At 45.3% G+C, this 26,315-nt stretch overlaps 1 protein-coding gene across 2 annotated transcripts in view; it reads left to right on the top strand.

Annotated features, from left to right (window-relative positions):
• Nucleotides 1-26,315, top strand: part of NDST2 (N-deacetylase and N-sulfotransferase 2) — a 192,739-nt gene that overhangs the window by 106,894 nt on the left and 59,530 nt on the right. The window contains exon 1 of one of the 2 annotated variants that reach the window (XM_034775786.1): nt 14,206-14,507. The exons of the other annotated variant lie outside the window; for it this stretch is intronic. The gene's annotated coding sequence lies outside the window, so the exon portion shown is untranslated. Of the gene's footprint in view, nt 1-14,205; nt 14,508-26,315 lie in introns of those variants that run through there. 2 annotated transcript variants of the gene reach the window in all.

Genomic DNA, 26,315 nt, shown 5'->3' with positions numbered 1-26,315 from the left:
GGTACTCCTACTAAAATCAGTTGTTTTGCTTCCCCACATTGTGTCTAAGCCTGAGTCCAAGAGATTTGTGTGTAGATAGAAGGGGATTTAGGCTTGAGCTTGAATCTGAGTCCAGTCTCACCTTGCAGTGTAGACCTACCCTTAGTCCATCAGTAGCATGCTGTGTTAATTAGGATGGTGTGGAAGAAGTGGAGCTGAGTAAGCCAGCAGCAAAGCTGTTTGAACAATTGGATTGAAGTGAAAGGTGTGAGTACAAAGCTGTGCCACTTTCATCCAGTAATTCAGACAGCACTGCAGTGCTGCCATCTTAATTATAGTATTGCTGTCTTGAACCTCTACCCCATGGCAGGAATGGAACTGCCACTCTCTTCCAAGACACTAGTGCTTGGCTCCTGACGTTGTTCAGGGTCAGTCTTTGGTTACAAATGGAACAGAGGCTGAAACAAATAAAAGAGAAGAGAACTGCAACCCTAGTGGGGTTTTCAGCAATCCAGGGAGATGCCTCCCCTCCAAATGTAGGAAGAGGAGAAAGGACAAGGAAAAATCCCTTGTAGCGGTTTTGGGCTATCATCTTACCACACAACCCCGCCTTTCTTTCTACACTGTTCCCTTCTCTTGCTGTGAAGTTGGCCTGATCTTTGTTTGCTGGGCTGTGGTAGTTTTACTAACCGGAGGGCTGGTATCTGGTGTCTTTTTTTCTTTCTTTTCCCCATTGGTCTTAACTGCACTTGGTTTGCCTCCGTGCTTTCTGCTATAAGGAGACAGCCGGCTGCCTGTCACAGTGCTTCTTGCTATAGAATGGGAGAAGAGGAGGAAAACAATGGCAAATATAATCATCAGTTTTAATGCTTCCTCCTTTGCATTACCCATTTTTATGAACTGGACCATCTGAAGGCTGCAGTTTGGCTAGTGAGGACTCCAGCACAGGTGCACACAAGTACAGCCACGCTGGCTGGAACCTTGCTCAGACCCGTCAGGATGTAAATAGGCCCATAGAAAGGAAAACAGAACAAAACATTAATTCTTCTTCAAGTGCTTGCTCATGTCAATTCCATTCTAAGTGTGCGCACGCCCACGTTCCGATCATTGGAGATTTTTGCCTTAAGTATCCATAGGGTTGGCTGTAGCACCTCCTTGAGTGCTGCGCTCATGTGTTGGTATATTAGGCACTGCCAATCCTATGCCCTCTCCGTTCCTTCTTACCACCCATGACAGTTGGTCTGAGCGCCTTGTCTTGCCTTCCAAGAGCATTAGAGGTTCTTCACAGCCAGTTGTCTGTCTTCTTTGTATGTAGTTTGTAGGTATTTATTTAGGTATTAAATTAAGTCTTAGGTTAGTTTGATAGCACTGCTCTACAGCCAAAATGCTTCTGAAATAAATGTAGTCAAACTTTATTAATTCTGGGTCACTGACAACAAAAATGATGCTTAAAATTGCTGATTGGCTCTAGTTTTCAAGATATGCTATTGGGTCAGTATATATGACCCTTGACTTGGGAATGGCGGAGGATAAGTGAGTTATAAAGGGAAGGGATCTCAATTTAAACCAGAAATGACTAAAATACATCTCTGACTGGATCTATGAATAAATCTATGACTGGGTTTGGACAGTACTTGCTTTTTAGGCAAAACAATGAATGATGCAATCTGAAGCTGGTATTACATCATACATGATATGAATTGCATCATGTTATTCCTAGAAGTCATGGATGATGCAATCATAACGAAGCTTACATCACTCTGCTGAACAAATTGCCCTATATCAGCTCTAGAAATCATACAGTGTCGTGCTCTCTTATTTGTCAGTGTTTGATTTTTGCAAAGGGACACACTTCTGTTTAGCCAAAGTGAGCAGAGATGCCTCGTACTTGTGTGAACAGTGCAGATAACTTCTGCTATGTTTGTGGTGAAGTGACTTTTGCATCACAAAAGCGCAGTATAACCACTATGGTTAAGAAAGCCTATCACCTTTATTTTGGCTGCAAAATTGGAGATCGGGACAAGAGGTGGGTCCCACACATATGCTGCAACACTTGAGCAACAAATCTTCGCCAGTGGTTGAACAGGAAAGGGAAATCTATGCCTTTTGCAGTACCAATGATTTGGAGAGAGCCAACAGATCATACCAGCAATTGTTACTTCTGCATGGTGCCTCCAGTTGGGAAAGGTGTGTCAAAGAAGAAAAAGTGGACTGTGCATTATCCAAACATTCCATCAGCTATACGCCCAGTATCCCACAGAGAAGGACTGCTGGTTCCTGATGCACCAGAATCATTCTCACTTGAGTCAGACAAGGAAGAGGAAGAGGATGAAACTTCTGGTCCTGAACCATCAATGTCACAGGACCCACATTTTCTCCCATCCCCCTCCTCTGAACCACACCTCATAACACAAGGTGAACTGAATGACCTTGTCAGGGATTTGAAACTACCCAAGAGTAAGGCAGAGCTGTTGGGCTCCAGACTACAGCAGTGGAATCTCCTGGCAGGTGATGTTAGGATTTCCATGTTCCGTGACCGTCAAAAGGATCTTGTCCCATTCTTCTTCACGGAAGGTGATCTTGTAGCCTGCAACAACATCGATGGTGTGATGGCAGCCCTCAACATGGTTCACGATTCAGATGAGTGGAGACTGTTCATTGATTCATCGAAGACGAGTCTTAAAGCTGTTTTACTGCATAATGGCAATGTTTTGCCATCAATTCCAGTTGGTCATGCAGTCCATATGAAGGAAACCTATGACAACATGATGCAACTTTTGAGGTGCATAAAGTATGACCAACATCAGTGGCAGCTTTGTGGCCATTTGAAGGTTGTTGCTCTCTTGCTTGGTCTGCAGACTGGATACACAAAGTACTGCTGTTTTCTCTGCGAATGGGATAGTCGTGCAAGAGATTCCCACTACATCAAGAAAGATTGGTCACTCCGACAGTCATTGGAGCCTGGGAGGAAAAGTGTTCAGCATCCACCACTTGTTGAATCAAGGAAGATTTCGTTACCCCCCTTACACATCAAGCTGGGTCTGATGAAGAACTTTGTCAAGGCCATTGACAAAACACAAGCAGCTTTCAAGTACCTCCGTGGAAAATTTCCAAGGTTAAGTGAAGCTAAGATAAAGGAAGGTGTCTTTGTTGGTCCTCAGATTCGTGAACTTCTTCGAGATGATGCATTTGACCATGCACCGCGTGGCAAGGAAAAGACGGCATGGAAAGCTGGACAGTGATAAGAGATGCTCCACTTAATGAATACAAGAGACAAGCCAAGGAGCTCCGAGTAGACAATGAATAGGACTAAACTATGTACATAATAGTTTTTTGCCTTTTGTTTTATAATACATTTTATTTATATAACCCTTTTGCTGATTTTTAAAGTGTTACATAAACAGGACAGGTGAAATATTATCATGTAAAGCAACCATATACACATGAAAAGACCTAGGTTTACAATTTATGATTAAAACTCTATCTACACAATATACATAGACATAATGTAAAAACTTAAATATCTTAGAAACAGTAGCCAATCAGTTGTTTTAATTGTCATATTTGAATTCAGCACATCAAAATACATAATAAATAGCACATTTTATCCCTGAAGCAGACGACTTCTCAAAAATTGTAGACCAGTGTAGTTAGTCCCAGCTGGGATTTTGTGTGCCCCACTCTCCCAGTTTCAAACCATGCTCATCATGCAACAGGTGACCCGCACGATAGTTGTTTGAAGTGCTTGGGGGAGTCCCATAAAAAGGACAAGTGCAGAATCTGTAAGAACTTTCACCCTAGGACCCAAAAGGAGCGGGATATGCGCTTGGGGGCCCCTTCTCCTGGAGGCTGTGCTTTGTTCTGTGTCGGAGCCTTCCCACTTGGACCCCATGCCAAGCACTTTGGCTTCAGTGTGGAGTGCTCTGCCCGGCTCCGTTCCCCCTTGCCAGTGCCAAAGGAGCGGCAAAAGACAGAGACCCCTGCCACCGGAAGGGAAAGGGGCTCGGTGAGGCAGTCGTTAGGCTCTAAACAGGCCTTTTGAAGGCGCTCCTGAGGGCGACGCACCAGTCTACATACTGGTTTCTTCTCCCAGTTTTCTGAACCATCTGTCCCACTTTTACCATGCTTGGTCCCAGATAACCTCTGACCACTGGGTCCTGCGCATGGTAGAAGTGAGATATTCTCTCCAGTTCTGTTCCTTCCCTCCCTCCCAACACCTTCCCCTTCCTCATGAGCATCTCCTCATGCAGGAGGTCCAAATGCTCCTTGCTGTGGGAGCTAAGGGGCAAGGGATTCTATTCCTGTTATTTCCTAATCCCCAAAGCCAAGTGGCATTTCAAACCCATTCTCAACCTGTGTGGCCTCAACAGATTCATGAAGAAGTTAAGGTGCCGCATGATCTCTCTGAACACGATTATTCCCTCTCTGTATCCAGGAGACTGGTACGCTGCCCTCAGCCTCAAGGACGCTTACTTCCATAAATCTATAATTCCAGCCCACAGATGGTTCCTCAGGTTCATGGTCAACCCCAACCATTACCAATTCACAGTCCTCCCCTTTGGCCTGTCAACAGCCCCACGAGTGTTCACCAAGTATATGTCGGTCGTAGCCACCTTCTTATGCCAGAGGCAGGTGCAGGTATACCCATATCTCGATGACTGGCTGCTCAAAGGACATTCCAGGGACCAAGTGGTGTGCCAAGTCAGCTTTGTAAGATCCACCTTTGACAGGTTGGGTCTCCTGCTCAACGACATTAAATCTACCCTATCCCCAACGCAGAGGATAGAGTTTATTGGAGCAGTGTTGGACTTGGGCCAGGGCATCCCTGCCGGAGGCTCAGTTTCGGACAATGACAGACCTCATTCAGAGCTTCAAGTGGTACCCCATTACCACAGCAAGGGGTTGCTTTAAGCTCCTCGGCCATATGGTGGCATGTACATACATGGTACAACACGCAAGGCTGAGGCTCAGGCCTCTCCAAGCTTGGCTGGCATTAACCTTTCGGCCGGGGCGCAACAGTCTGGACAAGGGAGTCATCGTCCCGGTGGCAGTTCTCGAGTCTCTTCACCGGTGGCTCAAGCCACAGGAGGTGTGCGAGGGAGAATCCTTTAACAAGCCCCAGCCCTCCCTGCCCCTGGTGACAGATGCGTCAGTGTGGGAAAGAGGCGCTCACCGAGGTAAACTCCAGACCCAAGGTCTCTGGTCGCAAGATGAGCTGTCACTCCACATCAACGTCAAAGAGTTGAGAGCGGTCCGACTGGCATGCCAAACCTTCCAGGCCCATTTGCAAGGGAGCTGCATGGGGGTCATGACAGACAACACAACTGCGATGTTTTATATAAACAAGCAGAGTGGGGCTTGTTCCTCTCCCCTGTGTCGGGAAGCCCTCAAGCTGTGGGACTTCTGCATAGTCCATTCCATTCACCTGGAAGCATCTTACCTCCCAGGTTCTCAGAACGAGCTGGCGGACTACGTCAGCAGATCCTTCCACAGTCACGAGTGGTCTATCTGCCTGGACTTTCCAAAGGTGGGGAGTTCCCCAAATTGAACTGTTCACCACAAAGAGCAATAGAAAATGTCCTCGGTTCTGTTCCTTACGGAATCACTGTCCGGGCTCCCTTGCAGACGGGTTCCTCCACCCCTGGACGGCCCATCTGTTGTACATGTTCCCGCTGTTTCCACTTGTCCACTAGGTCCTGCTAAAGATCTGCAGGGACAAGGCGGAGGTCATACTGGTAGCACCAGCCTGGCCTCACCAGCATTGGTATACCACGCTCCTGGAACTGTCGGTGGATGCTCCAGACTCATTGCCCCTGTTTCCGGACCTCATTACCCAAGACCACGGTCTCTTTCATCATCCCGACCTCGAGTCTCTCCACCTCACCGCTTGGAAGCTTCATGGCTAAACCCAATGGAGTTCGTGCTCTGAGCCAGTTAGGGAGGTCCTACTTGGTAGCAGGAAACCATCCACCAGGGCCACTTACCTGGCCAAGTCAAAAAGATTTGCAATCTGGTGTTCTCAGAATCATGCTCCCACAACACAGGCTCCCATACCACTCATCTTAGACTATCTACTACAGCTAAAACAGCAGGACCTCTCAGCATCATCTCTCAAGATCCACCTAGCAGCCATCTTGACCTTCCACCTGGATGCGGCCGGACATTCCGTCTTCGCCAACCCAATGGTCAGTCCTTTCCTGAAAGGTCTGGACAGGCTATACCCATGGGTTAGGCAACCAATCCTCCAACCAATCTCAACCTGGTCCTGTCCAGACTATTGGGGCCCCAGTTTGAACCCCTGGTGACATGTTCATAGCTCTACCTGTCATCGAAGGTCTTCCTAGTTGCCATTACATCAGCAAGGAGAGCATTGGAGCTTAAATCCCTAACCTGCGATCCCCCTTATACCATTTTTTATAAGGACAAGGTGCAACCCAGGCCTCATCCAGCCTTTCTGCCAAGGTTGTGTCCCAATTCCACGCCAATCAGGACATTTTCCTACCAGTCTTTTATTCTAAACCTCACGCAGATAGCCGAGAGCAAAGGCTACATTCCTTGGAAGTTTGAGCACTGGCCTTTTACATGGAATGCACAAGGTCGTTCCGTAAGTCAAACCAGTTGTTCGTGGTGGTTGGGGATAGAATGAAGAGCCTCGAGGTGTCATCACAGAGAATTTCATTGTGGATCATGTCCTGTATCTGGGCATGCTACGATCTGGCAAAGGTTCCAGCCTCTGCACTGACGGCACATTCCACAAGAACGCAGGCCTCATCAGCAGAGTTTCTGGACCAGGTCCCAATCCAGGAGATCTGCAGGGCGGCGAAGTGGTCCTCAGTTCACACTTTCACACCTCATTACGCTATTACCCAGCACGCCAAGGACGATGTAGCATTCGGCAGAACAGTGCTCCAGTCAGCGATTCCACAAGCTCTAACCCCACCTCCTAGTTAGGGCTTGGGAATCACCTAATTGGAATAGACATGAGCAAGTGCTTGAAGAAGAAAAAACAGTTACCTTCTTGTAACTGTTTGTTCTTCAAGACATGTTGCTCACATCCATTCCAAACCCACCCACCTTCCCCTCTGTCAGAGTAGCCAGCAAGAAGAAACTGAAGAGGCAGCAGGTTGGCAGAGACCTATGTTCACCGCTATGAGGGCACCGCTCTAGGGGGCTCCACAGCCAACCCGACGGGTGCTACTAGGGGAAAAACTTTCTGATGACTGTGCACACAGCACACACACACCTTGGAATGGAAATGAGCAACACATCTCGAAGAACAACAGTTACGAGAAGGTGAGTAACTGTTTTTTTCTGAAAGCCTCCGAGACACTCTTTCATTCATTTAACATATGAAAGGAGAAACTATCTTCCCCCCAGAAGCTGTCAAAATGGATTTATAGTTTATCGCTGTAGAGATCAGCTATGAGTTCAAAGATATCTGGATCTCTTTTCTAGATCCTTTTGGATTAAAAAAAATGTTTGAGACTGCTTGAAGAATGCCAAACCTCTATTCTGCACCCCTCCAGGTTCCCTGCCATCCTCTTCTCCCTGTTCGTGTGCATCTTAGCCTATTTGATTTCTATAATTCCCCCACCTCTAATATATCATGTCTGTATAGCATTGCCTTGTCTTGTACTGTTTGCTAAGTTGTAAAATTGCATAACTCTATTGGAGAACCCGTGAAGCATGTTGTATTCGGGAACATATACAAGCTTTAGGTCATTTTCCTTTCTGTACTGTTTTTCTTTACCATAATCAATAAACCAATTAATCAGAAAAAAAAACCCTATGGTGTTACTTGGAAGGTTTTTTCTAGATTGTGATGTTCTCCTGAATCCATTCTTTTTCTATAAAAAAAAAAAAAAAAAAAAAAAAAAACTTCCTTTGTTCTTCCACTTGTGTCTTATCCTCTAACCCTTGTATATTTTTATTGTCCATCTGTTTATTTTTTATATCCTCCTTAAACTGAGGAGACCAGAAGTGTACTTAATTTCTCTGGTGCAGTTGCTACAGGGCTCTATAAAGTGGCATTGTTACCTCTCTAGTTTTATTTGGGTTGCTTGTCCAGATTGAGGATGAAATCCTTCTGGGATCAGCTACCTGCACTTGGGCTCCCATGTGAAATCTGCTCTCTGGGCCAGGTGGACCTTGCTGTATTTGATAAGTGTAAATATTAAGATTTCTGTACGTAGAAAAACTTAGCATCCTTCTAGATTTCAGGAAAGCTGTTTGTATCATAGTGGTGGAGGACTGCACTGTTAGAACCACACACATTCACAGATGAGCCACACGCACTCCACAAAGCATCTGTTGCACGCCAGCTTTCTCTTTTCTGGAGTAATATGCAAAGTGAAACTTCTAGTGTGACTGTTTTGGTTTTTTTTAAATCCCTAGGTAATACAAATCCATAGGGCCATTCTTTATCAAGTGCCCACATCACATATCTACTGACTAACAAGAACCTTTGAGCTTCTGCTTGGAACAGGCTACGTGGCCAAGTTTCTATTAACTGAGAGAGCTCTTTGACTCTGTTGTTTGTGCTATTGAATTGATAACTGAACACAAACACAAGAAGAGAGGTGCTTAATGGCAGTATTTACCCGCTTTCCAAAATGACTTGTCAAAATGTGTACTGAGCAGGTGTCTTGTTGTTACACTGGTGAACTCCCTAGGGCCTCCAGGAGGGAATGAGTTGCTACTTCCTCTGCTGAGAGTTTGGAAGCTGTTGTCTAGCTGCTATTATTAGTTCTGGTAGCATTAAATATACATTAGGGGCTTTCAAAAACACTCCAGCAGTATGGTCCCTGCTCACAATCTAAAGCCAGGCAGATGAGTACTCCAAGGGAAGGGGGCAAGGGAACAACGGTAAATAATTTATTTACGAGTCAACTCAGTTCTCTGCAAATAGCATGGCAGAAGATAATCTTTTGGTGCTCTTAATGAAGCGCTCAGTCATAAAGCTCATTAAAAGGGAAAGTTTACAGGAAAACCCAGGTTTGATCAACTCTGAGGCCTGGTCTACACTTAAAACTTAAGTTGACATAGCTACGGTGTTCAAGTGTGTGGAAAAAAATCCACATCCCTGAGTGCCATCGATAGGCCGACCTAACACGCAGTGTAGATGCAACTAGGACAACGGAAAAATGCTGCTATAGCATCTGTAATGTAGATATGGCCTGAGAGTATTCCAGCAGTGAAATAGCCCATCACTTTGATCACATTACTCCTCTCTCAATCTTGTCACTGGCTACCCATTCACTATCACATCACCACCTTCCATGTAACTCTGCCCTTCCCCATCTATCCTACTTCGTCAAGCTTCACGTGGCCCCTTTCACCTCTACTCTGCACATTTTCCCAACTTTGCCTGCCTGCTTGTCAGCTTCTTGTGTAATTCCCTCCATGCCTCTTTCACATGGTCCCCTATGCATAGTGCAAATTCCTCGCGCTCATCTCCGAGGCTTCTACAGTGATCACATTTGAGTCCCTCTTGCCGATCCACTTTCCATCTTCTGGATATCTCCTGGGGGAAGAAAGGAAGGTGTGTTGTATCGAGATGTCTTGACTGAATGTGGGGGACAGGGTAAGAAGGGAGTTGTGACATGGAGGAAGGAGGCCATTTACATTGTTACTGAGCTTTGTTTTAGCATTTGCACATGCCGGAGAGTCACTTTTTAAAAAGTTGAAAAATAAACTATAATCACAGCCCACACACCTCTCAGCATGTGTCATCTGCTGCTGTGATCAATCCCGGAGCATGATGGTGATGCCTTGGCTGCTGGCTAACTCTCTGAGTCTCATATACTGCCGGGGAGTTAGATTCCACTCCCTTTATCATTTTGAAATGTTAATTGTACATAGAACACGAGAAGTGCCAGAGTGGATTAGACTGGGGATCCAGCTGGTCGGGATCCTGCCTCTGAGGCCAGTAGCAGTGCTTCAGAGGAAGACATCTGCATCCTGATCTCCTGGAGGTAGGGACTGTCATTTGCTTTGTGACTGTGCAGTGCCTCTTACAGAGGGCCCTGACATGGCAGAGGCCTCTTGGCTGTACTGCAGTATCAATATAAATAATATTGATTATTAGAGGAGGCTGTCATGCCCTTTCCAGAAACATGCTGTGTAGAAGTCCCGAAGGTAAGAGCCGGCCTAGTAAAGGTAGATGCACTTGGTCTCTTGCAAATCTGATTGCTTATTTGTTTACTAATTGGCTTTAGAGATATTAAATAGATATTAGATATTAAAGTTTATTTAACACCTCTATTGGGCTGGTCAACTCCAAGGGCAGAGCTTCTGCTTTAGTCTGGAATCAGTACCTGTTGGAAAGTACATCTTTTCAGCACAGTGTCCCTCAGCTCTTGATGCCCTGTTGAAGTAGGAGCTCTGGCTCTAGGGAGGCTGGCTGGCCAGCAGCTGCAGTAAATAACCCTGCTTGTAAGTGCTCCCTCTCTGCTTGAGTTACTCTGGCTATGGCTACACTACAGAGCTTACAGCGGCACATGGAGAGAGCTCTCCTGTTGACTTAGGCCTTGTCTACACTGTAGAGTTTTTGTCAACAAAAGTTATGTTGACACTCAAAAAAACGCTATACTTAAAATCGGTATTGCATGTTCGCACTCACTGCCTCTGTTGGCAGAGCGCGTCCAAACGTGGGGCACTAGCATCGACAGTGTGAGCAATACACTGGGTACCTATCCCACAGTCCAGCTTGACATCTTCTGCCACTAGGTCTTGTGGGAAGGTGGAGCGGATCAATGCATTTCTTTCTGTCCCAGTATTCCATGGGCTTCTGGCTTTCTTTTGCGGCATTTTTCAACAGCCCTTGTTTGCTGTTCACCCCGCCATCTCTGTGTGAAGGGATGGATCCTGCACTATTCTCCTATGCTCTGATAACTCATGAAGACTTCGTGGATGTCTGTGCAGTTAATCGCAAAGTTCCTAACTGAAGAAGACTCCCAGTTGCCTGACATTCTGTGTGATATGGATAGGAGTAACTTTAGATTGCTTTTGGCATTCACGGAGCAGGTGCATAGGGTGGACCGTCACTTTTGGGCTCGGGAAACAAGCACAGAATGGTGGGATCATATCCACATGCAGGTGTGGGATGATGAGCAGTGGCTACAGAACTTTTGGATGTGGAAAGCCATCTTCCTGGAACTGTGTGCGGAACTCACCCCAGCACTGCGGCTCAAGGACACCAGAATGAGAGCTGTCCCATTGGTAGAGAAGTGCGTGGCAATTGCTGTGTGGAAACTGGCGACTCCACACTGCTACTGGTTGGTTGCAAATCAGTTTGGAGTGGGGAACTTGACCGTTGGGGCTGCATTAATGCAAAAGTGTGCAGGGCAATAAATCGCATCCTGCTACAAAGGAATCTGGGAAATGTGCGTGAAATAGTGGACGGCTTTGCAGAAATGGGTTTCCCTAACTGTGGAGGGGTGATAGATGGCGCACACATTCCAATTTTGGCACCAGACACCTTGCGACGGAGTACATCAACAGGGTACTTCTCTATGGTGTTGCAAATGCTTGTGGATCACCATGGACATTTCACTGACATCAATGCAGGGTGGCCTGGGGAGGTGCATGACACATGCATCTTCAGGAACACTGACCTGTATAGAAAGCTATAAGCAGGGACTTTCTTTCCAGACCAGAAGATTACTGTGGGAGATGTTGAAATGCCGATAATGATCCTGGGAGACCCAGTGTACCCCTTACAGCCATGGCTCATGAAGCCTTACACGGGAAACCTGGACAGCAGTAAGGAGCAGTTCAAGAACAGGCTGAGTAGGTGCCGGATGACAGTGGAATGTGCCTTTGACAGATTAAAGGTGCGCTGGCAACACCTTTATGGCCGGTTAGACCTCAGTGCGGATAATATTGCCATGGTCATAGCTGTGTGTTGTAGGTTGCATAATTTTTGTGATGCTAAGGGTGAAAGGTTTCCTCAGGGGTGGAATGTTGAGGCAGACCGCTTGGCTGCTGATTTTGAGCAGCCAGATACCAGGGCTATCAGAGGGGCCCAGAGGAGGGCAATTCGAATCAGGGAGGGTTTGAGGCAACACTTTGAAAATGAGAACGAGTAATGTACATCTGTGATTGATGCTGTTACATTACATATAGTTTTCTTAGGAAGCAATGGTGACATTTGGGGCCTTACATTTCAGTAAGCAAATGATTAAACTGCCTGTGTATGTATTGGTAGTGCCTGCTTTCTCAATTTGTAGGACATTCAAAAACTTTGCTTTTATTGCACAAGAAACAACACACACGCGCGCGCGCACACACACACACACACACACAGATGCTTGGTGGGAAGGGAGGTACCAGGGAAGGTACCTCAGACTTTCAGAGCTGTGAGTAGGTCCAGCTATGATTGTGAAAGTTGTCCGAGGGAGTGGAGTGATAGGGAAACCGAGAAGTCCCGGAAAGTGGAAAGGCCTGTGCGAGTGGAGTTTGGGAGCATATGGAAAAGAATTCTGAATGTGCTGCAGGGAAAGGGAGGCATGTATTTGCTCAGTCTGCAGCATTATTAAGGACTTCAGCATCTGTGTTTGCTCCTCCATGATGTCAATCATCCGCTCAGTAGCATCCTTAACAAAGTCCTGGTTTTCTTTTCTGCCCTGCCTTTCAGCTTCCCTCAACACCTTGTGTTCTCTTTTCTCTGCATTGGAGAAGTGCAGTATCTCCCAAACATGTCTTCTTTGCTCCATCTTGGGCGCTTTCTTATCTAGCGGAGACGCTTGGCTGGTGTGTGGGGGTGTTCCTGAAGGCCATATCTGCCGAAGCAGAAGGAACAATGCACAGAAGCATGATTAATTTCACACGCAGCATTGAAACATTTCAGTAAAATATACCTTTTGTAACCTAACAACAATCACTTTCTCACTCACCCTTGGCAAGCACACATCTCTGTGAACACCCAAAGGATGGTGAGTGTTGGCGGTGGGGGTGCTCTACATGGGGAAAAGAGCACTCACTTTGCAAGGGTTGCAGTTAAGCTGAGTAGCGGAAAAAATCTAAAGTTCTCTCACTCTTTTTCACAGGCGGGGTCATTGTAGCAGATATGTCACTGCTGAGGGTAAGCAGAGAAACGAGGGTACAGCTTTTACATGCTTGTGGCTTCTGCTCTGGTCCCTATGCTACTCGCCTGTGTGCCGTTTTGGTCCCTGCACAAGTGATTGCTGAATAGCGCAGGAAAGTTTCCTACAATGGGGGAAGGAACAGAGCAGCTCTGCCAAGGAACCTTCAGCAGAGGATTGCCGAGTACCTCCAGGAAACTTTCCTAGAGATCTCTGGAGGATTCCTGTGAGATCTCGGTATGCATCAACACCCTGTTCCACCGTACTGATTAGCTACACAGGGAAATGTCCAGCTCACAGAAACATAGCCTTCCACATTTCTATACCCTGAACCCACCTCCACACTACACAAACCACAGCCACTTACCAGGCGTCTTGTCTACTGCTTCTTGCTTGCCGGAGAGCAACTGCTGAGACTAGCTAGACACCTCCGGAGTGCTGAACAATTCCTGGCTGCCTGCCCCGCCAGGTGACCCTGCCGGGAGCTCCACATCGTTGTCTAACTCCACCTCTTCATCAATGACTTCGTGCTCCTGGTTAGGTCCTCTTTCTGCTGCTTCCAGGCCAGCCAAAGTATCCGTGGGTCTCTTGGTGTTGGAAGAGGAGTCGCCACCGAGGATAGCATCCAGCTCTTTATAGAACTGGCAGGTCTTAGGTGCAGCACCGGAGTGACGTTTTGCCTCCCCCACCTTATCTTTATCTGTTTGAAAACTGCACTGGTAATCAGGTGGAGAAGGGGTGTAACCTGATCTGGGTTGGTCGCATCTGCCCTGATATTTATCATATGGGTCTGACTCTTTCTTACACATCAACATGTGTATAGCTTTTCATGCCAAGAAAGCCTATTGAACTGAATTAGGAGTGGCCAAAATAAAAAGAGTGGAGCCTTGAAGATTGATTTACAGACCATGTTAAAGGAAGCTCTGTATTTAATGGACAAAATGTGAAAAATCCCATTAGATTTCTTAGCTCTCCCCAGTCTTTTTGCCAGCCTCCCAGCTCACACCACATTCCTCCTCCCCTACTGCCCCCTTTGTTCTTTGTATTTTTCCTTTGACCCTGGGTCCCTTGTTTCTTCAGTGTTTGTCATTTCTCAGCTCCTCCTCTGTCTGTTCTCACTCTGTGTTCCACAATCCTGCCCACTGAAGTGCAACTGTACTTCACTGCCTGGGAAGCCTGTCCGGTGCCAACAAGACTTTTCATTGCCTTATTCTGTCCTCATAGCACGGTTACTGTAATGTAATCATTACCTGGGTTCTGGAGAGCGAAGGTGCTCCTGCTAAGCAAATATTTACAAACACTGCTGAGAGCTGACTTTCAGGAAAGGAAGAGAGGAATACCCTTTAAAACCTTGTTTCTCTGATTTAATTTAACAGAGAAAATTGTTTGACTTTGAGAGCACAAAATCCAAGGAGCAGCTCCCCTTCTTCAGACTGACTTGAGGTGAGTTTGGAGTCTTTTGACTCACTCTGTGCTGACACCCTGGTTTGATTAGGGGGCTAAGATAAGGCTACTCAGAATTCCAGTTTTTAAATGTTCTCATGTCAAAATACGAGGTCGGGGACTGGGAGCAGCTTGGGAGGAAGAGGGTTGGATTTGTATTGAGCCAATAAGAATGAAAAGGCGCACTTGTAAGTGGTTCTCAGCTATGCAGAATGGCTTAGAGACGAAACAGTTTCACATTGTTTGCCCTCAGTAGCACCGTTGTCAGTGTGTGATGGGAAGAGAGGCAAATTGGGTGAGAAGGGAATTTCTGACACAACTACTGAGCGAGGTGGGCATTCTGTATCGGGAAGGGTGCAGGGAGGGAGGCTCTTTACTTGTTGCTAAACATTTTATTCCAATGGAGTTGATACATGCAACCCTTGCGTGCAGAATTCTGGGCAATGTGGTTCAATATCCAGTAACTCTGACTTGGACGAGACAGAATAAGAACTGGAAGGATGGGGGTGGACGGCTAAAATGCTCCTACAAATTTAAAGCTGCAAGGCAGATTTCTTACCCCTCCATGGCACCATGCCTAACAGCTGTAAGATCCCTCTTCAGGGACTGTGTTTGTTTCTGTGTTTGAACAGGTCCCAGCACAATAGGGCTGCAGTCCTGATTTAGACCTCTAGGAGCTACCATAAAAGTAAACAGTGGCATTGTGTTTCTCTAAATGCTGTGCTGAAGGGAAGGGCTCATGTTTTCTCTTGAACTTCTGTCTGCAGGGATGATGGGGAAGAGTGATGCTAAAGGAGCCTTGTGACCCATTTCAGTGATGTAGTGGGAGTGATGAGTTTGTGCCTGGGTGTTGAATTGTAGTGCAGTAGTGTTGCACCAGTCCTGTCTTGCAGCCTGATTCAAAGCCCGCAGAAATCTTTGTTAAAATCAATAGGCTTTGGATCAAGCCTTTGATACTTACAGGGTTTTGGGTGCTGTAATACTTGGAAAGGGACAGTCCTATGTTAGTGACTTCATCTGAAATACTGTATGTAATTCTTGTCTCCCATGTTTACGAAAGATGAATTCAAACGGGAACAGGTGCAGAGAAGGGCTACTAGGCTGATCCAAAAAATGGAAACCCTACCTTATGAGAGGAGACACAAAGAGCTTGGCTTGTTTAGCCTAACCAAACTAAGGGTGAAGGGAGATATGATTGCTCTCTATAAATACATCAGAGGACCAGGGAGGGTGAGGGGTTATTTAAGTTAAGTGTCAATGTGGACACAAGAACAAATGGCTATAAACTGGCCATCAACAAGTTAGATGAATGTTTCTAACCATCAGAGGAGTGAAATTGTGGAACAGCCTTCCAAGGGGAGCTGTGGGGGCAAAAAACTTAAATGGCTTCAAGACTGAGCTTGATAGGTTTATGGAGAGGATGGTACGATGGGACTTCTACAATGGCATGTGGCCAATTGGCGACTGCCAGTAGCAAAAATTCCCATCGGCTGGTGATGGGACGCTAGATGGGGAGGGCTCCGAGTTACTACAGATGAGGGTGAAGTTCTATGGCCTGCAATGTGCAGGAAGTCAAACTACATGATCACCATAATGCCTTCTGACCTTAAAGTCTGTGAGTGGTAGAAGTTCCGATATACTGTGCTAGAATAGAGGTAGTTCAGTCATGTCTCAGTGATGCATGTTCCTGTGATCTGTTTATAACAAGGATCATAAAGCTTTGTTTCTCTGCAGAGGTTCCTAGGTTCTGTGCCTGGTGATTTGGTCTTGTCTCTGTGCTGGAGATGCCTTGATGAAGCACCTGTTCTTCAGAGTGCATAAGGAGTGTTCTCAGTGAAATGGATCTCTCAGATTCCTTTAGATGAGTGGATCACAACAGGTTCAGTGCCACTGAAATTTAGAGGGAAACAAAGGGACTATAGCATAATGCTGTTCTGGTCCAATATATGCAATTAGACTGGTTGAAGTGAGAGAAATGAGTAGGCTGGCATGTGGCTGGTATTTACTGCAGAGTTTCAGTGTACAAGAAGTGGGGTGGTAGGGAAAGATGGGGTGGTTAAATAAAACATTTGAGTCCATTTGAAGAGTAGCACCAGGGTCAGGGCCGGCTCCAGCATTTCTGCCGCCCCAAGCCACAAAAAAAAAAAGTCGCAATTGGCGGCGGCAATTGGAGAGAAAAAAAAAAGTTGCAGTCGGTGGCGGCAGTTCAGCGGCAGGTCCTTCGCTCCTAGAAGGAGTGAGGGACCTGCCGCCCCCGAATTGCCACAGGTGCTGCCCCTCTCCCTTGACCGTCCCAAGCACCTGCTTGTTAAGCTGGTGTCTGGAGCCAGCCCTGACCAGGATATCTTCCTCTACTAATTCTGCAGAGGCAGGAGAAAGGCAAGGCCCACACACCGTGGAGTACCTGGGAACTCCTAACTGCACACAGCATTTGCCCAGTGGTGTTTGGATGGTAATCGTGGGACTTCAGTACTCCTTTGGTATATGTTACTGTCAGCTGTGCATGAGCAATCTGCAGGGACCAGTAAGGGAAAAGAGTGAACTTGAACTGTGTAGCAGAGATTCTGGTGCCAGTAATTAATTTCTAGGGGATGGGGAATGGTGGCAGAAGCAGGGTTCCTTTGGCAAATCCCAACACCACCATGTGAATAAACTGTACAGAGTCTGTGATGGTGGAGGAGGGGCAGAGTGACCCATCAGGCCTCCTTTCCTGGCTAAAATAAGTTTGTGATTCCATAAATACTTTTTCATTACATTCATAGGTAAGAAAGTCTGTGTTTTCAATGAGACAGGGAATAAAACTGTCATTAGTGGAGTGCTGTGTACCTAAGCATGTGTGGCACATCACTGGAAGAGCAGCAGCAGGAAGAGAAAGGGTCTCCTTACAGTTTTGGTGGTGATGATTCTAGAACTAGGTAGATAATCTTCCTTTATGACACCATTCTCTTCATTGACTCCAAAGGCCAAGGGGACTGGGGGAAGAGAAGGGTTAGAGGGAACATATTTTTCATATCCCATCAAAAGTCCAGGGTTAAAGGAAAGCTGCTGGAAATTAAGAGCTGTCCTAAATCACTATATCTAATCAAAAGGAGGAAACAGCCATCGTGGCGTTGTGCTGCAGAGTACAGCTGGATTGCCAATGCAGAATCCATTTCACAAATGGGGAAGAAGAGACTTCACAAGTTGTTAGTTCTGTTTTGTCTTTACTGATTTGTCAGTGGACCACTGTTGATCTAGGCTTTGCCTGTGCTAAGCACATGTAAGCTCAGAGACCCCTGTTCTGCTGGTTTGGTTAACAGTGATTTAATCTATTCTACACATGCTCTGCAGGGGGAAACCTAGACCAACACCACTCTACAGTTACACTGTGACTAGCTGAAAACCTAATACATAATGCCAAAAACTTATTTTACAGCAACCTTGGCAGTCCTTGCTTTCTTGTCCTTTCCAGTGGGATTGCCTGGCTCTATTCTGCACTGTCAGACTGCATCTCCTATTGGGAAGGCAAAAGAGCAGTTAGTCATAATTGGAATAAAGGAACTGGCCCGCTCACTTCCACTTCTTCTTTTGTATTTTGCCCTTTTCCAGCTCTTGTCTGTGTTTCTTTCTTTGTCCTTCCTGATGGTTTTAGTAAACAGGTGAACACAATATACGTATAGCAACCACTGGTTCTTCCCCCTCTTTGTCTGAGACAGAATATGGTAGCCTGTCCTGAATTTTGTGGGATTTACCTAATCTCACTAGAGAGATCCCATGTCCCGCAGGACCATTGAAGTGCCCCCAACATGATTTTAGACCTGTATAATGGGGTCTCTTCATGATGACATGCTGCATACGTGCTCAGAAGTAACGATTGCTACTTGGGCAAAACCAGATCTCGAGCATCTGAATTGATTATTGGATTGAAGCTCTACAAGAATGCAAGCTACAAAATGGTAGTTTTTGCCAATTATGATTGAAGACACACTCCTGGAAACAGGACTGTTCAGTGCCGATAAACTGATATCAATAAATCTATCTCAAACTTTTAGTACTTCACAATTTAAAGAAAAGCCAGGCCGGAAGGGGCCATTGTGATCATCTAATCTGATCTCCTGTATAACACAGGCCATAGAACTTCCCCCAAATAATTCCTAGAGCTGATCTTTTAGAAAAACAGCCAATCTGGCTTTAAAAATTGTCAGTGATGGGGAATCCACCAGGCCCCTTGACAAATTGTTCAAATGGTTAATTACTCTCACCAGTAAAAATTTGCACCTTATTTCCAGTCTGAATTTGTCTACCTTCAACTTCCACCTGTTGGATCATTGAAGAGTCCATTATTAAGTACTTGTTCCCTGTGCAGATATTTAGATTGTAATCAAGTCACCCCTTACCCTTCTCTTTGTTCAGTTGAATAGACTGATCTCCTTGAGACTATCTCTATAAAATGTGTTTTTTAATCCTTTAATCATTCGTATGGCTCTTCTCCGAACCTTCTCCATTGTATCAACATCTTTCTTGAATTGAGGGCACCAGAACTGGACACCGGGTTCCAGCAGCTGCCACATCAGTGCCAAATACAAAGGTAAAATAACCTCTGTACTCCTAATCAAGATTCCCCTATTTATGCATCCACGATCACATTACTTGTTTTGGCCAGTTTCACACTGATATTCAGCTGATTATCTACCATGACTCCCAAATCTTTTTCAGAATCACTGCTTCCCAGAGCCCACCATCCTGTAAGTATGGCCAACATTCTTTGTTCTCAGATGTGTACTGTGACAGGTTGGATCACAGAAACTGCCACCTAATGTACCAAGACTACTTCTATTCCTGTTTTCCCTGCCAGCTCAGGATTCCAACACCCTGTCTTGCTGAGCCAGACACTCCCGTCTGCTCCAGCACAGACCCAGGGTCTGAATCACTTGTCCCAGAGCTGCAAGTTTACCTGAAAACAGCTCACAGAAGTGTGCTTGTCTTTAGCACTCAGATGTCCAACTCCCAATGGGGTCTAAATCCAGATCAATCCGTTTTATCCTGTATAAAGCTTATACAGGGTAAACTCGTAGATTGTTCGCCCTCTATAACACTGATAGAGAGATATGCACAGTTGTTTGCTCCCCCAAGTATTAATACATACTCTGAGTTAATTGATAAGGAAAAAAGTGATTTTATTAAATACAGAAAATAGGATTTAAGTGGTTCCAAGTAGTAATAGACAGAACAAAGTAAGTCACCAAGCAAAATAAAATAAAATGTGCAAATCTATGTCTAATCAAACTGAATACAGATAATCTCACCCTCAGAGATGCTTCAGTAAGTTTTTTCTCAGACTGGACACCTTCCAGGCCTGGGCACAATTCTTTCTCCTGGTACAGCTCTTGTTGCAGTTCAGGTGATAGCTAGGGGATTCTTCATGATGGCTCCTCTCCCCCTCTGTTCTCTTCCACCCCTTTATATATCTTTTGCATAAGGCGGGAACCCTTTGTCCCTCTGGGTTTCCACCCCCCTCACTGGAAAAGCACCAGGTTAAAGATGGATTCCAGGTCAGGTGACATGATCACATGTCACTGCAAGACTTCATTGCCCACTTGCCAGCATACACATATACAGGAAGACTTACAGGTAAAACACAGCTATCTGCAGACAATGGTCCTGGTTAATGGGAGTCATCAAGATTCCAAACCACTATTAATGGCCCACACTTTGCATAATTACAATAGGCCCTCAGCGTTATATTTCATATTTCTAGTTTTAGATACAAGAGTGGTACATTTATACAAATAGGATGATCACACTCAGTAGATTATAAGCTTTGTAATGATATCTTACAAGAGACATTTTGCATGAAGCATATTCCAGTTACATTATATTCACTTCTTATGTTGTTTTTATAAAACCATATAGACTGCACAACGTCACATGTACATTTACATTTAGTTGTATTAATGCATGCTGTTTACTTGTGTGCAATATCTGAAGCAAGCTGCTCACATGGTATCCATAACTAAACCCATTATATACCCCACCCAATTAATTTGCATCACCATCAAGTGGGTGCTGCAGCTTTTCTGGGAGGTTACCAAATCTGAGCTCTTTTGAAGGAAGGGAGGAAATGGATTCCAAAGGTGAGGACCCTGCATGGAAAATGCCATGTCAGCAGCACCCTCTCTCTTAAATACATCAGGTTGTAGTTTGATGTGTGGCCCTCATCACCCTTCTTGCTCTATACTTTGAAATGAATGTACTCTCATGGTTTGGTGCTTACAATGTAAGCTCTTTGGGGCGGGAGCTGTCTTTTTGTTGTTTGTGTGTACAGCGCCTAGAACAGTGGCATCCTGGTCCATGACTGAGACTCCTAGATGCTATGATAACATACATAATAATAGAGTATTTGTTACTCCATTCATTGTGGGAGTGCTTTCTGTTCTGAGATAGAGAAGAAGAGTGACATACAGTTATCAGTGAGACAGTTTTCCCTTCTGCTCCCTCATCTGAACATAATACAGACTCCTTTCTTTCTCCTTCTTGCATGGTGTGAAAACAAAGTTGCCATGCTTGTGCAGGTCAGCGCTCACACACATTTAGAAAAGTATATTCAGCTCTTCACATTACAGCTTCTGCACTGGCATTTGGATACTGACTGAGGCACTGAGCTTTGCTATGCTGCAAAGATCATTCCAGGGCCATTCTTACAGGCTTGGACATCATCAGATGGCAGAATAGGGATAATTGTGAGAGCCCCCTAAAAAGAACCTATCTATGCACGAGTCATCAAAAGATGAGTGATCTTGTGTTCATTGATTGCATCTTGCTGCAGCCACTACACAACTACCCAATCTCAACAGTTCAGATCGTACAAATGGAAAACTGATCAGCATGCTGTTTCCTGTCACACATCACCCACAAGTACTAACGATTGAAGTGATACCTAGGCTATAACAGCCTGTTCAGTGACATGGGGAGAGCACATGAGCCTCCTTGCCCCAGGAGTGATGGTCACCGATCAGACAGGCCCTCTAGTCCAAAGAGGAGTGAGATGGGTTACTTGTAACTTGACCTGAGAGAGTGAAAGAGGTGTTTCCTTAGGAATCTGAGCCTCTTAAACTGGCCCCTTTAATCTGATGTTCGTTAACATCCACGCTCTCCCAAGAACCACTCTGGGCTTTGTTTTGTTGGGAGTCTCTGCATTCCTAGTCCCCTGATTCCCTGTTCAGTAAGTGACCTGAGGGTCTATATTACAAAAAAACAAAAATCCAACATAACATGCAGCAGTGAGTGCCAGCCCAAGCAGGAATGACCACATTGCTTTTTTAGCCCTGTAGTGCAAGCCCAGGTCATGTGACCCGGGCTCTGAGACTCACTGTGGCGGGGGATTTTTTGCAGTGTAGATGTACCATGAGAGAAACTCACTTTTCTTTCTCTCTCCTGTTCACAAGACAGCAAATAGGACGTGATTGAGTTTGACTCGTATTGTCATGGGTGAAACACTCTCCACACAAAATTTCTCATAAACATTCAGTATAACTGGAAATCTACCAAAATGTCCCAGAAAAAGAACAAGCCTATTCGGACTGAGTGGATAGTATCTACCTCTGATGTGTACCTACGGGGTCTATCTTGTTTGCATATTGGCAATACTTGTGTGGCTTGTCATGCCATTAAAGCATTATTGGATATAATTGTTGTCTTCCTGAGGCCAGGTGGTGCTTGGGACAGTTTCCCTTGATTCTGGGGAGAATTTACACAGAGAAACTGGGTTCCTCCATTAATCCTTGAACCAAGAAAACCAGACAATATTGAAGAACCGTGGATAAAACACTCACTCCTATCTTTACCCGCTCAAGGCTGGGAGAGAGGATTGGGAATTCCCCCTCCTCCCTCAGCAAGCCCCAGGCAAGTGAATAGTAAGTCCAAGTCTCTGACTTTTTGGGAGGAACTAAGGGAACCAGATTCCTCCTTTTAATATGGAGGGAGGTGCAAGGAAATCTGATCTATATTTGCTCAGAATCCAAGAAGTCTGCCTGAAAGGAAGAATAGAAGATATTTGCCCCTGTGTGGGTTGCCAGGATTATAAACCCTTGACTAAGATATGTGTAGATAGCACAGCGTTGAGGGCAAACAAGGGAATCCTCAAGAGAAAATCTGGAAACGTAGATCATCCTTCACAGATTTTTTATTTTTAATTTGAAAACCAAATTTATTCTTAAGAACTTAATTTTGCATTTATCACAGAGAGCGTGTTGAAGACATTGAACTTACCTTAAGCCCTTTCTTTGAGAGAACAGCAGTGGATGCTGGTATTTTTCCAAAGAAATGTACATACAAACCGGTTTGCTTCTCACTGTCTCTCACCGGACAGAAGGTATTTCAGTTTTCACCACCTGCAGTCCCTGGGACCTATTTCTTACCCAAGGTTTATTTGACTGGCTGCAGCTAAACCTTCTTGTGTCTCGCTTTGTTCTTGCCTCTCACCTGTAAACTCTAGCAAAACAATTAAGAGTTAGGGGTGGGGCCCTTTGCACAGATAGGACTGGTCTGTGTGTATGAGAGAGAGAGTGATTCAGTGCCCAATTTTGGCAGATTATTGTAACCTTTGTTGACTTGCTATTTGCTCCTGGCTGGTTGTCATAGCCTGGGCAGGGAAGGCTTACGAGTAAAAGTGTTCAAGGCTGAACCAGGAAAACTTCTCAAAGACTGAAAAGAAAATAAACATGGGTCTGGCTACTAGTGTAATGACGCTGTGTCCAGAATCACTAGGGCCCTACCTATACCACAAATACAACCATGTGTAGACAAGGCCTAAATCTGCGTCAGAAAGAAAATTGTCTTACACGAAAGCTCAGAAGTGTGTTGTTTGTAGTCTGTCTGATCTCTCACACCACTCTGATCCCTCATCCTGCTCCTTTAACCTTGCTTACCAGAAGTAGTGATTTTTCTCTTGGATAAATGGGGAGACTATTCTATTAAAGTATGTTGCCATGGAGAATAGTGTTGACTCCGGCAGTTCTCCTCAAGCCAATGTCTAGATGTGGCCTGTGCTCTTACTTCAAAAGGTTTTGTTTAACTTCTGCTTTTTTTCCCCTCCAAGTTGTTCCCTTCACAAGTGACAAAGTCAGGAGTCACTGAGCTGCTCTGGTTTTTGTTAAGAAGTTGTGTGTCAAGTGACTCTGACAGACACTTCCGACTTTAAATTGAGAAGCAGCTGATATTCAGTGGTTGAAATTGATTCTCTTTGCAAGGAATGGGATATATTTCCACAAAATACCCTGTATTCTCTACCAGTCCTATGTAGCACATGCCAGTGTGCCATCAGATGGCTGATCTTCAATCATTAGCTGCCAGGGCTGGATTGGAACCAGTGACTTGAGAGAGAGTGGTTTCCAGAGCTGTCCTGTGGTCCATTCCAGTATGCTGATAGCAGTTTTGCCTTTGAAGCTGCCTGGTGAGCTATGTGCTGGCATTCCAGGGAAGGAGACAGGGCAGGAAGAGGCTGTTTGCTTTTCTATTTAAAGTCATTTTAAAAGTCCATGTAAACAAGTTGCCAGCACAGCCCAATTAACGCCGGGGGACATCTGAGAGAGGATTAGCAGGACTCCATGGGGTATGAAGCCGAGATCTTAATCTAGATCTATTAAGAGATTTACTTGGGAGGATGGGGTTTTGCTCCCTTTTGTTTAATTTACTAGGATTGGATTAGCTACAAACAAGGCCACTAACCCCAAACATATTTACCTTGCTGGTGCTTCTGTGCTGATTAAATAAGGACTCTGAAGTTGCAGGCTGGGCCTGCATGCAGAGTTAGCTGCTGTGATGGACTCAGAACTGTCATTACCCTTTAACGAAACATCCCCACAACTGTGCTGTTGCACAGCAATGAGCCAAAACATGTCAGGTGTACTGTTGCAGTAATATTTTTATAAAGATAGTCTTTGCTTGTGTTGGAGGGTTGCAGAGGCCAGTAATATCCTCTTTCCCTGCACTCACTGCTGTCAGCTGGAATTCTCAGTTTTAAAGCTCAGTATTGGTAGCCAGAGAGAGGGGTATAGATAAGGGTTAAACTGGTTTCATCTCCAGAATGAACACACCTCCTCTGTAGTTCTCAGTGATTCTCCCAAATCATTGTTTCAGTGATTAGAGAAGGGGTCTTGTTTGGAGTACCAAGCCTGTGAGGGGATTGAGGTTTACCTTCCTTTTCCCCAATGTTACCCTAATGTACCGTACAGCACTGAGATCCTGCTTCAGCCCTCACTGCAATGATTAAAATACCTGGCTTATCAAAACTCTCTCGATAGAGGCTATAGGTCATTTGAAGGTAGCAGAGAAGGCCTATCTTGTAGATCTGAGCTTTCCAAGACTGTCTACTCTGCAGGCTTCTACTGGCATAGGTATGTCTGTCAGAAGTGTGAAGAGGTGTGGTTCCTGACTGATGCTATGCCAGCAAAAGCTACTAGTGTAGCAGGCACAATTATATTGGCAAAACGTGATTTTACTAGTGTAGTCCGTTCTGCTCATGGTCCATGATTTTATGAGACGTAGGTATAGTTACATCTATGACAGGTATAGCAATTGCTTGCAATATCTTTGGGAAATCTTACTGTATTAAGTTTATGTATTATTGTGGCCAGGGTCTATGAAAGAGTTGACCACACCACCTCCAAGAATAATTAACAGTATGGTGTGATGAGACAAATTCATTCAGGTTGTAACACCTTCAGAGAAGTTCCACCACCTGGAGACACTCAGATGTATGAGTTCAAACTGGATTCTCCAGGGACTGACCGATAAAGAAAGGGCTTTTGGTTAAATGGCCTGAGTTTAAACTGACTCAGGGTCTTTTTTCTGATCTAGTGAATTGACAGGACCTTCTGTCCCAGGGGGCCCAGTCCTTCCTGGGAAGGGTTGGAAGGACATTGGCTTACTGAGACCCCGTAAGACTGCTGGGTGACCTCTAGTAAGCTCTTAGCCTGTGTAAAAAAAACTTTTATTATTTTTATGTTTTCTCTCTAATGCTTTCACCTTAAGAATAAATGTGCTTGCTTATAAAGAGCTGTGTGATAACTCATAGCTGCTGGCAATTACAGCTGTTCATAGCCTTCAGAGAGAAGGCAAAGAACAGATGCAGGAATATTTAGGCAGTCTGGCTTGCCGCTAATATCACAGTGTAGTGCAGCCTGAGAAAAAATCCCAGTCAGAAAGGGGAGAGAGACAGGTCTCTATCCAAGAGAGATGGGGTGACTGAGGAGCTGGGAGCCTACAGTTGGTGCCCTCAAGGGACCATGGAGAGGGAATACAGGTGCAGTTGCACTGAACTGTGATAGCATCCACACTAGTATATCTGTACTGGTAAACTAGTCCTATTGTAGACATAGTGTAGAGTATTACAGAGGGCCCTCCACCCTGTTTTCCTGTAACTTGTCATAGTCTTTGTGACTGTGGAATTTGTCAGAAGAGGTGGCCTTTGAAGTGAGGTAGACAAGGTGGTGATTGTGGTGGTAGCAACACACACCATGTTTTTCCCAGGCTTTAGTTTCAGAGCCCTAAAAGGGGGGGAGCACCCCATTCCTTGTAGTGAAGGTATGTGGGAATGTGCCTTTACTGTGCTAGAGCCTGCAGTCTGGGTAGGCAGAACTAATTGCTTCTCCACAGCCCAGGAACTCCCAGGGCAAGTATCCCTTGAACATCCTGGTATTTACCTGATGCCAAGATCCTGATGTCTAAAGCAGGATAAGGCAGATGGAAAGGTAGTTTAGTGTACAATCCACCCAAGGATGCTAAATGGTGGTGACGCTGCTGACCTAAATGCCTCTTTACTTCCAGTAA

This window comes from Trachemys scripta, chromosome 7 (genome assembly GCF_013100865.1).
Source record: "Trachemys scripta elegans isolate TJP31775 chromosome 7, CAS_Tse_1.0, whole genome shotgun sequence".
Lineage (NCBI taxonomy): Eukaryota > Metazoa > Chordata > Testudines > Emydidae > Trachemys > Trachemys scripta.
This window is presented reverse-complemented; position numbering and strand designations above follow the sequence as displayed.